Source organism: Camelus ferus, chromosome 30 (assembly GCF_009834535.1).
Source record: "Camelus ferus isolate YT-003-E chromosome 30, BCGSAC_Cfer_1.0, whole genome shotgun sequence".
Classification (NCBI taxonomy): Eukaryota; Metazoa; Chordata; class Mammalia; order Artiodactyla; family Camelidae; genus Camelus; species Camelus ferus.
Window position 1 is genome coordinate 9434822 of NC_045725.1, and position 18935 is coordinate 9453756.

Here is an 18935-nt window from a genome sequence, read left to right on the forward strand (position 1 = left end):
AAAATGCTTATGAAATAATGGCATTTGAAAAAAACAACCATGACCAAACAAATATAAGGAGCGAATTTATATTTAAAATAAAATATACAGTGTACATGATACATTATCCAATACACAGAGAGGAAAAAATCCTGGAAGGGCATATAGCAGCAACTTAAAATAGTTATGTCTGAATTTCTGAATTCTGAGTAATTTTCTTCTTTATATTTCTTTTTATTTTCCAAATTTGGGGGCATATAGTTCATTTCTTTTCAGAATAATGTAAGATTTTTGGAACTTGGCTGAAGTTTGGATATTAAAACTATTCTAGTTGGTTGGACTATTAGTTACCAATAATACCATAACTTGAAGTGAGGTTAATCTTCAATAATTCATTTTAATTAGATTCTTTTTGAGTTCTAGTAACCCTTACTTCTGTCTCTGAGTGCTTAACAACCATTCACTTGAAATAATTTACCCATTATTTTACATTAAGCTCATTGATCTACGGTCTGCAGCATCTCTCTCCAATGAAAACATACTTTCATGTCTACTAACACCTCAGTTTTTTCACAAACAAGATCAGTTCCTTTGATTTTTAACATTTCTCTTTTTATTTATTTATTTAGCATTTCTCTTAATTATTCCTTTTCCATTTTAAAAATAAAGTGTTTAAATAAACATAAGGTAAAGACCTTTATTTGAGATTGCTTATACAACATTCTTTCAGTAATTTATGGATAATTATCTTAAAAGCAGCAGAATTTACTTCAAAATTTATTTTCTTTTCCCTTGGTTATTTCTAGTCTGACTACTGCCAATCATGTGGGATACTAAAAAATTCGAAAAGGTGAAAGGAAAATGTTCCAGTAGATTGTTTGCCTTAATTATATTTAGCAACAACATACTTCTAAAGAAACCATTAAGTTGAATTCCAGTATATGAGGCAGGAGAACAGGGGATATTCTAGCTGGAGAGAGAAGACCTGTTTGGAGCATGCACCCCTCCGCACTGCCTCATCTGCCCCAGTACCCATGGCTGGGATCCCCAGAGATCCAACCAGGAAACTCTGCAAGTCTGTAAACACACAGTAGGAAATCAATGTGCTGGGATAGTCTGTGCATGTGTAACACCAGATTTTGCGGCTTCACGTTTGAAAATAAGCAGTTTCCCTGTTCTGCTTCTTCTATTCCACCCAATAAAGACATATTTCACTCCTCCCTTGTTCTGCTCATCCATTCACTTCTATTGAAATCCAAGTGAATGACGGCAGCAGTGGCTGTGCAGCCAAAAAACAGTTACTGACGATTCAGAGTCACCTTACTGAGAGCTGCTGGATACACAGTTTCCAGAAGCTTGCTGTTTGCACAGTTGGGCATCCACCACCGTGGGAAGTGAGTAAGTGTGCACAAAAACTCTAAAAATATGCCTTTGAAATATAAATATTTCTTTATCAATTCAGTCACAGATGGAACCTTGAGAAAGCTTTGGAAAGAAGAGATGTATTTCAACGCCCATAGGCAATAAATTTTTATTTTTGTCCAGTAGACACAGATAATAGGAAACAACCGAGATTATCTGTATAACTTAAATTGATTTTAGAATGACACACGTATGTCAGGGACATTTATCCAGTTGGAATTGTGTAAACAGATATTTAGTATTTAACCCTGGTTAGGAAATTTCTGAATTATAGAATATATTTTCTTTAAATAAAATTCTCAACAGTATTTCATAGAAGCTAAAGAGACGTCAACAATTTCCATTAGTTAAATTTTTAAATGTTAAATTTAGTTTGAAGAAAAATTATGTTAATATACAAGCAAGACATAACACTTAAATGAAACATTCTTTCCAGTTTATCATGTGCAAATCAATGTTCACAGCAGCATTCTACATAACATCAAAAATTGCAAACAGTCCAACTACCCAGAAGTAGCAAAGACAATTAATGTTACATGGGCACAATACATACATAGCCTTCGATACACAACCACAGCTATATGCACCAATATGGGTGAATCTTAGAAAAATCAAATCAAATCAGAATCTGAAAAAAATTATATATGACATGCTACACTTTTGAAAATGTCAAAAGCAATTAGGACATAAACCCACATTTTAGCAATAGATATAGATAAAGAGAAGCCCTGTAAGGTAGCAGGTAAGGAAATGATAATCAGAAGATTCAGGAGAATGCTTAACTCAGATTCAGGGAGGCAGAGAAAAGGGTGTGTCTACTTAGCTTCTCTGTCTAGCTCCATTATTCATGACTGTGTGTTTGAGATTGCTCTTTCTGTTCAGATGACCATAAAAGCCAACATTTTATTCAGCATAGGTTGGATGATATTGAACATGAACTGTGCATTGGTAATTTATGCACCAGAGACATGCTTGAGAATTATGAGCAAGGTGACCTGATGGTATTTCTGAATAATTGGCTTTCTCACTTCCTAGGAAATTTCACCTTCATTAGATCGGCATGATACTTTCCATCTTATAGCTCATCAGAAAGAGTCCACCAAAAAGTTTGCTAGTAGTTTGTCTCACGTATTGAAAAAATCATGTATAATGAAAGAAGACAAATGAAAAAAATGTATTTTTCATATACCTAAATTTTATTAACATAAGAATGACCCTGACTGAACTACTTCATTTTTTGATTATGATTATGGCTATTAATAATATAATTTTGTTCCTCCATTGGACTGGCTCTCTAGGTAGAAACTAAGGTTCTCTTTTAGGCCACCAATTACCCGGCACTGACAGTAAAACTTGATCAGAATGGTTATGTGTTACCCAGGTGGTTTCTGTTCCATGAGAGCTTTAAAAAATAGGAAAATGTCCCATCTGACAATTACAGTTAAGCTCAGAACTATTTTGTGACACATTTTTGTATTTTAGGAGATTTCCGGTTCCCTTTTAGCCCAGTAACTATATATCATCTTTGTTGTCAGTATTCTTATGAAAATTAAAAATACTAACAACCTGAATGTGACATTAACCTTGAGAGTTGTATGTGGTTCAATTTCCCTTTCCAAGTCATCAGGGATAATGCCATTAATTGCAAACACAGCCAGATTGGATATTCTCTAAATGCTTCCATGCATAGATATTTTTGCAGTACGAAACTAATGAAATTATGGGAATTTCATCCATTAGGACATTGAGACAAATTTCTAGTAACTCTTAAAAGAATTTCTGACATAAGAAGTTTATGGTTGCATAGTTTTGTTATTCTAAACTGTTGTAGGCAAATACTGCAATTACTTGGAGAATGCCAAGGCTTAATCCTCTGTAATAAATCAAAAAATATGTGCTTGGGTAGGTTTAGAAGCAGTTTTCTGTTCCCTTTCTTCACTGAAAAGAAACTTTCTCTGGAGAAGGTGATAGGCAGTTTGAATTGTGTATACGCAATAGTAAACTTACGTAGGTATATTTTGTAAGGAAGCCCTAAGTGGTGAAAATTTCCTCCATTACTTCAGTTCTACAAAAAACATTTCTATAGTATCAATTCTCTGGGCTACCTTGAGAATCTATTAAAATTCTTCTTTATTTTTTTCTCTCTTCTTTCATACCTCATCAATCATCAGTCTTGCTGATCCTATCTTCGAAACTTCACTCACATGATTAACATTTTATTTTGTATTTTTGTAAAGATATTAATATAGGATCTCAGACACCTGCATTCCCCAGGTGTTTTTCATGCCCAGACTCTCCTGCCAACCCCATAGAACTCCCTAGAACCCACAAGATTGGGCTTCCTCTGGGAACAGTGGTCATGGCAGCTGCAACTGGGTCTTGATTCTGCCATTCTGTGCTCGGTGAATCTCAGCCCTGTCCCTCCATCTGGACCTACATGTTACTGCCTCATACACCTCAAGCCAACTAGTGCGCCCTGTGGGCTCAAACTCCACCCTAGTTGCAAAAATTAAGAAATATGTACGTGTATAAAATTGAACATAAGTTCTTATTTATCTTATGCCAGCATGATTGAATCTGATTCCTGACTGGTTTCCCTGCCCCTAGATCTCTCTTCTGATTCATGGAATATGTATTTATTAGACAAATCTTTTAAAATTACTCCCTTCACCACGTTATACCTCAATGAAATTGTTTAATAACCTCTAAACCCTTATAATGATGCCCAAACTCCTCTATCTACCATTCAGGTTTCTTGATAAACTCCCCAGAAAGCAGTACACAGCCATATTCCCAAAAATCATTCTTCAGGGAGCCTTCTCCTTCCCATTAATTGTCATAAAATCTTTGTTAACCTAAACACTCCCATGCACCTTTAAGTCATCTCTCTCTTCATCATCTTATCTAAATATTATCATTCCTTCCTTTTTCTCATTGACCTAAATATTTTCATTCCTTGAGATCAAACTAAAATCTCACACTGTCTATGGAGAATGACTAGATGAAACTGTTCCAAAATGATCTCTCCTTACAGGAACTCATGAAAATCTCAGGACCTCAGCCACCATGTGTAAATTGTCATAAACCAACTTTGATTTTCGTTATTTAAACATTTACCTCAACACTCTTACTAGTCTGGAAATACTTGGAAAGCAGAGGCTGAAATATTTGTCAATTCTTTATAATATTTTCCTTCCCTAATAAATATTAATAATAATAACCTCTACTGGGATCTACACAGTCTTTTAGGGGTTGGATTTACAATGGTGGACAAGCTGAGGTGGCTCCTTACCTCACTGCGCTTCTAGCAGTAACTTGTTATATTAGGATTTTTTTTTGGCTACAAAACAGATTTGTTTCATTCTTATGTGAATCAGATTCAGTTCAAAGATAATGCTCATACTTTACATTTTTTTATAGTATTCCGATTAAGAATATCACATTCTGGTCCAGTAACTTCAAATTAAAAAAAAAGATAAAGTAATATATGTATAAAATGACAGATATTGTTTACACATATTTCTTTCCATGTAGGAAACGTTTTCATTTGACACAAACTATGTACCTTTAAGGTACATACAAGCTAATTTCTAGCTTGAATTTTTCATTACTTTGGTTAATTTTTAAATAATTAATGATAGAACATTAAAGCAATAAAAGCTGTCAAACTTATGACAAATTTCAACTACTCTTTGGTCACAAAAAGCTATTCAATTTTCATATAATCAGAATTATGTGTATGAGGGGACTTTTTGAAAAATGAATTGAAGAGATTATTGGCCATTGGCATGCTTCCCCCTCACCGCCAAAAAAAAGAAAGAAACAATGCTTAAGTGTAGTTAGAGGCACATAAAACTCTAACCTAATTCAGGGATCAGTCATTACACTTGCAATGGAAATGAACTCAGTAATCCGAGAGCTTTCTTCCTTCTTTGGTTTCAGTGATTATACTAAGTACCCAAAGTAGCAATTTTAAGAAAAACATTTGAAAAACTTTTCTGATCTGAGTGTTAGAAACTGGTCAAGTAAATAATGTAATAAAAGGCAACTAAGGGAAGGAACAAAGTGTAGAAACTCTTCTTAAATAATGTGGATGTAAGAGAGGACATTTGTAGTATGTGATATTCTTTCATGTGCTTCTTAATAGAATATAGTTGAGATTATAGCTTTTGCAATTTATTTCTTCCTGATGCTACAAATAAATACAATTTTAATACATTTAAATAATATTCAAATAAACATAATTTTAATTTTCAAGAACTAAAGGAGGGTGTTACTAAGAAGACGCACAAGATGAGATCAGAATGATTCTCAACTTGAAACACAAGTTCAGCTTTTGATTGACATTTTATTACCAACTGGTGGATAGAGTTGGTCTTTCTTGTTTCAACCATCAGGTCGTGTGTCTTGTTCTTTTGAAAAGTCTCCGTTGTTTGAACTTAACACATTCTCAAAAGTCATTAAAATATGTATTGTATAAGTATATGCATAATTAAATATTACTTAGTGTAAAATTTCTAATAGGAAGTATTGCCAATAAAATGATTGGTTGATTGCTATCACTGATATGCCTATGAACAGACACAGCATGTATAAATCAAAACACACTTATAAGAGAGGAGGTGTAGAGGTAAATGTGAAGTATATGAATATAATCTATAGCTTAGAGAATAAAATACCATTTCAAGGATTGTGAGATTTTAAAGGCCTATATTCACTTAGATTTTGTTTAAACCAAAACAGAAGCATTGCATCAAGTATCTGAAATGTTATTCCTTAACTAGAGAAACAAAGACTTTTACTCTACAAAGTTTTTATTAAATCATTGCTTTCATATATTTTTGCTATTATTTTTCTTCTCTAAGGCATCCTAGTTGGCCATCTGCTGATTCTCCAACCAGACTTTATTTTTAAGATTGCCCATATATCTGAGTAGATAAAGCCTTCACATCCGTCAGAACACAAATTCCTACCTATATTTATTGTTAAGCCACAGTCTTTTATTTAATATTCCATGTGTTATAGGATGCCACTACCTTCCACTCTGTTGCAAGTATTGAGCCAGAGCAATTATCAGACTTGTGGGTGTTTCTACCAATTTCTAGATAGCAAAGCTCAAACATAAATCTCCAGTTACTAGGAGTTCACCCAAACACCAGGAAGCACAATCCGTGAAATCCACAAAACTCAGTATAAACGAATAGTTCCTGATGCTTTTCTAGGTACTCAAAATATGCAGGAAATCCTCAGTGATGGTTTACTGATTGGATGCACAAATAACAAACAAGGGAGTAAATGGTTATTCTAGAGCTAGTTGGCCAGTTAGATGTAAATAATTTGATAAAATTAGTAAATGACGTTAAAGCAATTTAAGATAGCTTTGGGACTTTTCAGTAAGAAGCAGAAAATTGACCATTCAAAGACATTTTGAATACTGTACAATAGCACTTAGGATCAGTGCAGGAGCCCTGACTGATGAACATCAGTGTTCCTGGAAGTAAGGGAGACTTTGTGAGAACCCCTGCAAGGGCTGGGGTAGGAAGACCAGGAGCATTTGGGAGAACTTTCACTTGTGTGAATGAGCTGCATTTTAGAGCTGTGGCGCTCCAGAGGATCAGAGTTCAGACAATGGCTAAAGGTGGTAAAAATCCAGAAGTCTTGCCCTGGTTTAAAAACAACACTGCAGTGACAGCATTAGGGAGGAGAGGAGCATGGCCATAAAGACCATCACTCACAGAGGCCAGACATAGAAGACTCAGAAAAGAGGTGTAGCCCAATGAAGCATCAACCAACGCCTAGAGGAGTGTCGCGCCAGGCTGCCTGGCAGAAGTGGCAGAATCTATGGACGCAGATTATTAACAGTAAGATAACTGAGCAATTTAGGTCAGAGAGGAGGATTCAGACAGCAGCCTGAGGAGCAAGAAAATCCAAAGTGAAGACACACATCCTGAATGCAGCCGAAGTCAAGGCCAACATCTTCGTCCAAATATAAGTATAAAAAAAATAGTGTAACATGAACAAAGAACATAGTACTGCAGATGCAGAAGAAAAACACACTTTTGAGAAAAATATATTGAGGGACGTAGATGAAAAATAGAGAAAATGTCTGTTTCTTGCTTTCAGTAAAATTTCAGCGTAAATGTGTTATCAGAGATATACAATGTGATAAGGTGATAGATTCCAATCAAAAGGAAACTAAAAAAAGATGCAAGCAAATATGAATAATTGAAAAATATCTGTATGACCAAGGAAACGAGCAGGAAAATAAGAATGCAACAGATTGCTGAAATTTTCATTGGAAGAAACAAAGAGCTGAATCATTACAGAACATTTAATCATTAACATATAAGACCAAATGCTTGAACACGAAAAAAAAATTATGAAAAGGTTGAACAAAAGGTCATTAATTTAGAGCCAATTTTTAGATAAATAATCCTGCGACAAGTCGCTGGACAAACGTAGTGAAAAATATAATAGAACTCAGCTTGAACTAGAGAAGGACAAAGAGTTGAGGTTTAAATGGATAATTATATGTTAATAATATTTAATGAAAAGATGCCAATCCCTAGACATACTCTGCTAATACTTTTTTAAAATTCAAGAATCAAGGGAGAGAAATTAGCCTCAGTCTTTTTCTTGGGAATTACTTAAGATTACTTAGGGGGAAACACTGATAAGGAACCATTTTTCTTGAATTTTTTTTTCTGTTCAATAAAATTAATCACTTGTTTTGTTTGTTGCCAGTTCAATTTCTAGTCCATTCTTTACATTTGGAATTTGGGTTTTGATGTTCAATTAAAACTCACTATTAGATTTGAAACATTTTAATTATAGGTTTCCAGCTTTTAAATACATTAATAGTCACTTCTCTGACTTAGTATAATTTCTATTGCTGTGTGTGACAATTATTCTTAGGATGGCTGCCCACTTACTGGAAACTTTATGCTACTATGGAAATTTTTCTGTGATTCCTTTGTCTTGCTCCAGTCCTACAGTTGGAATTGTCTATTATCAAAACACACTGAAAAGTTGTAAACAAAAGAGAGAAATGATGCGTATTGTTTTTTCATTCACAGAGTGAAAAACTATACTAACTATGTAGAGAAAAGAGCTTGTGTTACATTTTATTAACACTTTTCTCACTTTCTTGAAGAAAGTTAATTATTTTACACAATGGAACCTACTCATAGGTTTTGGTGTAGTGTTTCTCTCTTCTATTTGGGCAACAAAGGGCATATTTATTATATGACATAAAGTACATTTGTAATTTATATGAATTTACACTTTAATTTAAATAGATCTCATAAAAGATAAAGATGTATTATTTGTATTATCTTTTAGATAAAATGCTATATTCCTTTATCTCCCTTATTCCATAGTCATGCCGTTGGAGATGATTTTCAACATCCCTTGAATCGAATTCCTTCATCTCTTCTTTAACACATCATTTTTAATTAATTATTTTGGGAGTTTACTCTCAATCTCAGTTTCAGCTGAATATGACGCAAACTTTCTTTACCTTTTCAAAGTATCACTTCAATAAGATATCTGTGGTGTGAACCAAATGTGTGCACCAGCTCCAATTTCACAGCATATTTGAGTATTATGTCCCAATTCTTCCAAACACTCCTCCTGAGTATGCTTGTATAAAGAGAGTAAATCTAAACTATCTGAGCCCTGAATGAATGATTCCAAGATTTAGGGTACCCGCAAAGGCATAATTCCTTCTGCACTTTGCTTAACTCATGGCCCAGAGTCAGCCGTGTCCGCCCCTCTCCTTGACTATATGTTTGCGACTCTACATAGAGGGGTGCGTCACTCAGTCCAAGGAGAGTGGGACACTGGTGGTAGCAACAATGTCTCCTCTCCATGGTCCAATCTAAATGAACTATTAAATGTAGGTGTTTATTGCTTACTTATTTTTGGTGGAGTGAAGGCTCAGATGAATGTGGATAGAGGCATCTGGGGAAACAGGGCAGACTGGGAGTGGCAAGATGGGAAGGAGGCTGAGAGTCACCTGGGAGACCACGTTGTCCCACTTCTACAGAAAGAGTGTAAGGGGTGACAATTGTCTTTTGAGAAGTTTGGTGACAATTCTCACATGAGCTATCTTGCCTAGAAGTCAACCTGACAAAGTTTGGGAAATGTCAAAGACAGATTTGGCAAACACCAAAAAGAGGCTGCGTGAGTGTCTGGGCGTGGCGGCGGTCTGACCACCCTTTCCGTTGCCTCGTTTATGGATTTCTAAGAAAAGGCTGGGGCTGGTGTGCCCGCACCACCTTGTTCCTGAGCACATGCAGAAGCTATTCCTGAGCACATGCAGAATCTATTCCTGAGTAATTGTATAATGAGTCAGAAAGACACTGAGTCTACGATTAAGGTGACTATCGTTAGAAACTACAGTGGAGGGAGACTCCAGCCCTGATAATACATGCATTTTAAAGCTAAGGACCAAATGGAATTTGGGTATTCATATTAATATAAGGATGGAAGAACACAAACCCAGAGAATGATGAGGACTGTGAAGATCTAATTTGCATACCTAAAAATTAAAAAAACAGGCAATTTCTAGAACTACTGTCTGTTGTTATCTTGAGTATTAAATGCATTTTCAGAAGGAAAGAAACAATTGTATGAATTAAACGTTATTCCCCTACAGTTTGGAAGAAACTGGCTATTTACCTACCTTCTAGAGTGTGAAAAACATTTGGAAGAAACAATATTTAGCACCCTTGAGAATCTCCATTCCAGGCTTGCTCACACACTCACTCAATGTTTTAGTTAACAGATAATCTAACTCCCAACAGATATAACTTGTGACTTTTATATTCTTCCTAGTTATTAAAGATTGCCTTCATTTATTTGTTTATTTATTTTTCCCTTCTGGCTTTTCTAAGTAGAAGAATGGAAAACACGCACCACAGCGAAAAAATCTCTGGGGATATTCAAAGCGTCTGAATAACATATGGTGTGTTTGGATGTATAAAATGAATCTAAATGTTTGCAAGGAATTTTGTGTTTCACAATTTCAAATGATACTGAAGTTTCTTCAACTCACAGCACATGTATTAGCACAGAATAGATATTACCTAGTTCAAAAGTTTGCAGAATGTGCCTTAACCCCCAAAATTAGAAGAGGTATTCCAGTTTTAGAGGAGAATTGCAATTTACATGGAAGTGGATAACAAATCAACCATAAAATACCAGGTTGTCCAGCCAGATAGGAAAATTTCCAGTGTTGCACAGAGTGCATCATGACATTTGTGACCTTTTTTGTAGTAGAGAATAATTTTTCTGTTCAGAGAAATTCTAAAACTTCTGTTTAGTACCTAGAGCTCCTGAACCCCTGGCAGTATGGCGGTGACTCACTGACATACAGTGAGGTGCACCTGGAGAAAGACTGCAGCGCCCCCATGCTATCGGAACACATGCCCGTGCCGTGGAGCCACTGGCAGACAAGGCACGGGATTTAGTGGATGAGGCAAATCTCAGTTAGTCTCTCTCTGAGGGACTTGCTAAGTCTTATTAAGCCTTACTAAGAGGATAAAATTCTCTTTAATTTTTATCAAAAGGCACAAGATATAAGAGTATCCCAAAGAGGACAATGAAGGAAGTCACAGAAGAAGATAACTATTAAAGACTTTGTTTCAGTCCTTAGTAAGGGGGGGAGGGGGGTCCATGAATTCTCAAGTGTAGATAGATTAGATTAAAAAAATTACATATATACTCATTATATATAATTATTTAATTATCTCATTAAATATACATATTTGTTATTGATGATATAGATGTAGATACAGATTTAGTTATTCAGTGTAAGCTCCATGATGAGGTTTTAGGCATTTTCAACCGATCTTTTTTGTTGCTGTTGGGGTCTAGATACAAATCGTGTCAAGGTAATTTAAATTAGTTACTTGGACCAGAACCAAGAGGTGGTGGTGGTCTGTAAAGTGTGCAAATGACAACTGCAATCATGATGCTTCTGGGGCCAAGAGTGAGAATTCCTGACGAGTATAGTCCTTCAAATGATACTATTTATTGAACCTAAACAATAGCTAATGCTTTTGTCTCTAAACTGTGTTCTTCTGTGAGATTAAAACAATACCCTCTCCATCTCCTTATGGAGATGGTATAAAATTATTATACCAGTAATAATTTTAAATAATTGTAAACCAAGAGTAATTCAGCCATTTGGAAATGTTTAACATGTATGTAGAAAATAAATGTCCCATTTTCCAAATCCTGCCTAAGCTCATTCAGCCATATCGCGATGGGTTATTGCTCTTCCTCTTTCCTTTTACTTTTATTTTAAAATATCGGAACATTATTGGCAGTTACTAGTTCATCTTTGTTTACTGTTTTAAGCATGGTTATTTCTATAATATTTTTTCATATATCAGTATCTCTTGTTATTAATTGTTTATATTTCCTAAAGTTCCTAGATTTTATGTGTTACTCCTAGTATAAGATTTCTTACTCTTAAATTGTAACCCTTGATTTTTGCGGAAAGAGACATAGTCTCTGAACTTCATCAGATTAATTTGGTAGTAGTTTCCTCAGTTCCTACCTCCTCAACAACTTTGTGATGTGCTCAACAACTGAGGTTCACTTCTTCAGTCTCTTGTCCCAAAGAAGCTGTGTGTTACCAAAGCCCAGTATCATTTAATACAATATTTTTCCTTTTTTTAAAATTTCAATGTCCATGATATGCGAAAGTCAAAAAGCTTTACAAAACGGAAAAACGTTACTTTCAATTATTGTTAAGTTTAATTTTGTATACATGGAGTTATTTTTCATGTGTTTTCATAAGATTCTCTTTCATATAAAATAATAGTTCCTGAGAAATCACTTATAGTCAAAAAAATTATACTGTCTTCGTATCTCTGGTTCATGTAATAGTAAGACAAAGCTGAATTCCAAGTACGAAAAGTACAAGTTCACACAGATTTGTTTAGTTTTTGATTTTTTTTTTAGTAGAAAGGGTGTTTTTATGGGACATTTAAACTCTGTATTTTCCCATTATCATCCAGCTTCATTTGCATATGTCTCCCAGTTTGTCCCTTATGTTTGTAAATGTTGCTCTTGTAGATTGCCAGAGTTTAGCTATATATAATACCTATTTTTTATTTATGTATAAATGACATACAACTGTGAATTACAAGACTGCAGGAATGGAATAATAATGAACTCATCTGCAGTGAAGTGGACTCATTATCATGCCAGCTGCTGCTACTTTCCCACCCAGCCCTCTTCCTGGCAGGCAGGGTCCCAGGGGAACAGGCTTCCGTCTGGCTGAAGAAAATTCTCTACTTTAAAAGTCTTTTCAAAATCTGGTATTCATTGCTTTAATAATAATAATAATAATAATAATTTAAAAATCTCATTGGTATTTTTCCCTGGCAGCTAGTTCTGCAATGGATTCAATATATACCCATGTCCCTCAATGTACTTGTTATAATATTGCTTAATTTTAGGTTAAATATTGCATATGAATTACATGTGAAACATAAATTCCCAAGAGATGCACCTAAGTTTGTACTTTAACCATATAAAATACAAACTTTCAATTTAACTTCAGAATATGATAAATTGGTAAATTCATATGATCAGCCAGTTTATCAAATATGATAATGTGTTGGTAAATTCAGATCTTATATGGATATATTGTACACACACCTATGGATGCATATATGTTTTTGTATATATGCTGACTCTGGAAAAACCATTGCAACCTACATTGAGTGTAGCAAGCAAGTGGTCATCTATTTTATTCTTTTGGCAAAATTCTGTTCTGTAAGTCTTAGAGAATACTGATTTTAAAACCTTTAAATGAGAAATACTTGTTAAATCATGATACAAATCTGCTAATAACACCATGTAAATAATTCAATTTCTTTACTTTTATATTTAATTTCAGTATGTATGTTCTTGAACCCACTTGGCATTAAATTAAGTAAGCTCTGCCTTTAATTTTCAGCAGCCTAGAGGAAAAGTAAATTGGGGGGGGGCTTTCATATTTCTTTAGTCTCTGTATAACCCAATTATTATCACCAGCACAAGCTGCTATGATGTGGTATGTCACACCCTTTTATTCCTCAAAATCCTTTCTAAAATAAATGTGCCACCTCCACTATAAAATATTTTTGAATACGTTAAAAAGATGTGTTTATAGCAAAGTATCTCAGCTCTCCTATTTTGTATCAACCTTACATAATGTCATTCTGGTTCTTTCTAGTCCTTCTCACTTGGCACAGTGGTCCATAATATCTAAGGGAATAAGGTCTGTTTCAAAATAAAAATAAGAGTTTAAAAAGTTTTTTCTATCTTTAGATAAACATAAAAGCCAATATTTTGAAAGATTGCTGACACATTTAGAAAAATAACAGTGTAGAAACTGTAGAGAAGGAAAGTTGTTTCAACTTGCTCTAATTCACTAAGAAGTGTTTTTCTTAAATTCACTGGCTTTAGTGGGAAATATTGTTATGCATTTAGGACACCTCCAAATGCTATTTGGAGAAAGGCAAAGACTATTAGAAAGAGTGTCAACAATTTTTAATTGTTATTAATACATCGCAGCATAATCAATTACATGCAGTTCAATTAGTTGCTCAGTTCTCCTAGCTACAAGTATTTATCGCAGGCTAGGTTCATAAAATACTTAGATTACAAATCAAAAACAGGTGCATTTGTTTCTTTGTTGGCTGCACAATCCACAGCATATCAATGTTCTGAACACCTGATGATTAAATCTTACTGTCACCCACTTTATCGGAGTCCTACAACCCAATTTTCTAAAGGGACTGAGAGAAAGAAAAACACAAGCACAAGCAGGGGTAGAAAGACCTGGCACCAATGAATGATATGTCATTTTTATATAATAACTGATTTAGGTTAAGCAAGTCTATTTCACACATATTATTTTCTATCTCATGACTTACCAAAAAAAAAAAAAAAACTGATTCCCTAGGAGAATAAAATAAATATATACAGAGCATGCACATTTGCTGTATAAGAAGCAAACTATTTTTACATAATTAGCTCAAACCATAAGGCGATGTGGTGTGAGCGATACCTGTGGGCGTGCCAGTTGTAAGGGGCCCATGACAATCTGCAGGAGATAATTTAGCAGTAGGACCATCTGGCTCCTTGGCAAGCTCTTTAGGCATTTTTCTTGGCACCAGTTGGTTACCTCTAGGTTGATCACTTGATGATACATTTTAAAAGGTCCATGCATTATTTAGCTAACATTTAACCTGTGCGGATCCCTCCTTCCTTCTTAATCAATGTTGCCTTTATTCAATCAAACGCAGTGCATGTGTGTGTCTGTATGTCTGTGTGCGTAAGTGAATCAAAGCTTTATTAATAATCTGCAATGTGAAAAATATTGGAGGATCCTATTATTGTAGAAAACTCCTCCCCAGTTCTAGAACTCTGTGAAACACCGTTCCGGGTAATGATACAACAGATAACCTTTAAAAGGGTTTGACTAAATGATATAACATTGAGCATTATGTTAAGGAACAAATAGAGTGTTGAAGTCTCCCGCTACCAAATGTAAACAGGCAAAAGGTAAACAAAATAAAAGACCACGGCCTGGATTCCTGGATGATGTATGGTTTCCATTATAATTGACTGAGCAGAGCCAGGTTAAATTAGTTTAGCGGTGAGGAAGTCTAAATGGAGTAAAGTAACACTTGGAACAGATGAATTATTTCAGTTACACAGGCATGCATGGTTGATTTTCTTGCAAAGCTTTCCCAAAGATCCATGCTTTACACGAGATATGAAATTCTACATTTTTGCATGGAAGAGCTAATTTCAGTCTTTGCAGAAGGAGTTTGCTGTTTGGAGATAATCTCTAAAATTATGATTAAGCATTTGGCACTCAGCAAATTCCACCATAGTTTATATTTATGTTCTTATGCACTTATGCTCATAAATATATGTATATGTGAATGTGTGTGTATTTAATTATATGTGAATGAATTAGATTGAATTATGGGTCTGTTTCTTTACTCCATCCTGTACCCAGGCACATTGCCTTGAAGTCTCTCCCCTAAAGGCGAAACTTCCTTCCTCAGCCTTTAACTTGGTTATTAGCCCCTGACTTGCTTTGGCCAAAGGGATGTTTGCAAACCTAATGCAGGTCAGGATTTGAAATATACTTGAGCAGTAAAATCTCCCTCTTGCAGTGTGGTCTTTGCAGTAAGAAGAGCTTCTCCTGGACCAAAAGTGAAATGCAGTGAATTTGCCCATAACTACACAGCCAACCCAAGGTTAACAGCATGGGCTCCCCAGCCAATGCAAACATCCATGAGAAGAAAATGCTTATTGGTATATACTGCTGAAAGTCTTTGTTACTACACAGCAACTGCTGACCAGTGCAGTGAGCTTTACATTTTCAACATGCTTAGAAGCATTGTATATCCTTAAACTTAAACCGATACAGTTCATACTCCCTGACTGGCTTCATTAATATAATTTCTATCTAACAGCTTTATAATATTTGTATATACTTGGGGTAGGGAAGACCTCCTTTAACAGGAAAAGAAAAATGTAAGCCATACAAGGAGAGAAATTTAAGCCATAAGAGAAAAAAAAAATTAGCCAGTATCTACATAAAATTTTCTTAGAAGGATCACAGAAAAACAAGTGGATTCAATTAAGTGTAATATATATAAAAAGCACACATAAAGAGAAAATGATAATGTAAAATGGTAAGACAATATACCATTAACTTTTACAAATAATTAAGGACAAATCAGTGAAAATTAGGAAAGTAATATTTTCTCTCATTAATATTTTCATCATCTCTTCTTTCAAACTGCTAAAATCTTGAGGGCTGGGGTTGACTTTTTACATCATTTCTGTGATCAATCACAGAACAAAGAACATTGACAGGTATAGAAAAGGCGCTTGGGAATATATTCTGATGATTATGTGATGTATTTGTATTGCTACTCAAATTATGCAAAGAAGCTCTTTAAAAGGCTGCTATTCATGAGTTTCTCAATTCTTCCTTCAACATCATGTTAAAACTTTCTTGAAACATTGTTGAAACTAATAATAAAAAAGAAATATAAGGTTTAAAAATTATCTCCAATGAATTAGCAAGTTCTAGGACTACAGACATGAAATACATAAACTCTAAGACAAATGTCATTCTTGTTACCATAATTTTAATTTTTTTCCCCATTTTTCATGTCAAAGGAGCTGCTTTTTACATCAATTCTTTAGCATTAAGAAATACCACATGAAACTTTCCTCTGAGTTCTGTTTATTCCAACAGTGATGTTACTTTAAAAGAGATTCTGAAGGAAATAAGATTGTCCTCCTTACACTAAAAAAGAACATTGTATTACCTGCGTTAATAGTGGACAACAACAAGCCACATTAGAGCTATAATCGCCTGCTTCTTAATATCTTGTTTATTGCTGCATGTGTGTGTGTTTTTTTTTTTTTTTACCAATTCCTCTACTGAAATTGAAGGGGTTAAATCAAGGTGCACGTTCTGCACTGCCCTTCTCACATTTCTGAAGATGTTTTCCTCACTGTCCCTTGCCTAATAATGGCAAAAAGTCTTAATAATTAATACTGAACAATTAAGCACAGATTTGGTGAGTCCAAAAGAGAATTCACACACATTAATTCAATTGTCATAACAAACTTATGAAGTTGGTTCTATTCATTATACTGTCCTGTAGGTGAGAATGCTGGGATATGGGAAGGTTAAATTTCATATCCAGGTTATAATCAGTAAGTTAAATAACCAGAATTTTATCAAACTATCAAATCCACAGTTCAACTGACTTCTAAAACTTTGCTCTCAGAACACCTCCCCCTCACTCCAATCTTAGGAATCTTGAGACAAATTAAAACATGCATGTCCACACCTAAACCCATGTCCACACAGTCACAGAAAACACGAACAGCCACATAAAACAACAAAACTTTACCAAAAACGTGATTGGAAATCCTTTAGATATATTATATTTAAATTCCTAACTGTGTCCATAACCTTAGCTACACATTACATTCACCTTGGGAACTTGGAGGAAATACCCACAAACCAGGAAAAAAGCATCAAAAAACCCTCGAGTGGTGTGGCCAGCACTGAGAGTGCTGCATGTGATACACAGACTCCATTTATGCCACCGTATGTTTTTTTTGTAGTAAAAACTTGCGGAACAGAATTTTAATCTGTTAAATAGAAACTTTTTGAACTATAATCTAAAAGGGTTTGTCTCTTATCCTCTTTAGACTCATTATCCTGTCCTTTGATTACCTGACCTCCCCCTTCTCAGAGGCGCCATCAAATATTGGAGCTGTTCTCTTTGCTGTGATTGTCAGAATCTTTGGATCAAGGGCCCCCTAAGCTTCACAATCTTTTATCTTAATCCATTTTGTATAAACGCTATTTCTCACCTGGCTTGGAGTCAGCACGCTGGAGCCCTATTCTTTTCTTACGCAGTGTTTTAAAGATCTATGTGTTAATTATCATTCTTTTACTCAGCTAAGACTAGTGCTAACGGGTTGCCCGGAACTACACTGGGTCTCAAATGTCTCTTTATTCAGCACCACACTATTTACAAGAAATATAAACTCCCTATATGAAAGATCCAGGCTGCCTTCCTCACTACCCCTGCCTCGTTAATCTCTGACATCTAGTATGTAAGGGGAACTTAACAAATGTTTGTCAAACGAATGATAAAAAGCTATCCACATTTGGATTTCATTTATTTTTTTCCTGTTTGTCCTGAACTGTCCTGTTCAGACATTATCTGTTTTTAATAATGTTTAGGATTATTAGCTCAAGTTGGCATTGAAAGTGCAATGTGCCTTAAGAATTTATGATAAGTGCCAGTGAGGGGCTTGGTTTTACAAATCTTTTTTTGAATGTATCTGCAAAAACGTAGATGAGTGGGCTGTGTAGATGAGGGCGGGCTGATGCTCTTTAAAGCTTTAAAAAAAAGTTGTATTTGATCATCAGTATTGATTCCTCCAGCTTAAATATGATTTCCTTTCATCCCTACTCAAAGATTTTATTTTCTTTCTCTTTAATTGTTTGTATTGGATTGTCTTCAATTTCCCTTTGTTTTTTTTTAAAAGACAAACATTCAAAATGACATTCCATGTCCTAGTAAAGCCTGCTCAGGATTGACTATAGTATCTTTTCCAAACTGTTCATGTCATATTTATCAAATTTTGGTTCAAATTCAATTATTTAAAATATTTTTATTTAATTCTTTTCTCTCTTCCCCTCCTCCCCTCTTCTCCCTTTCTTTCCCTTTTTGAGCCCAATCTTTTGAATATTTATTAAGTAATTAAGTCATTCATTTATTGAAATAACGTTTATTTAAGGATGCATTATCTATGAGGCACTGGAGTAGCTGACAGCAAAGCAGATATAATATAGAGCATAAAGGGGAGAAAGAGACAGGAAAAAAGCATTAGATAAGGCAAGGGTAAAACAAATTATTTTTGCTTTTGTTTCTATTCTTTGAACAACGTTCATCCTTTTAAAACTTCAGCCT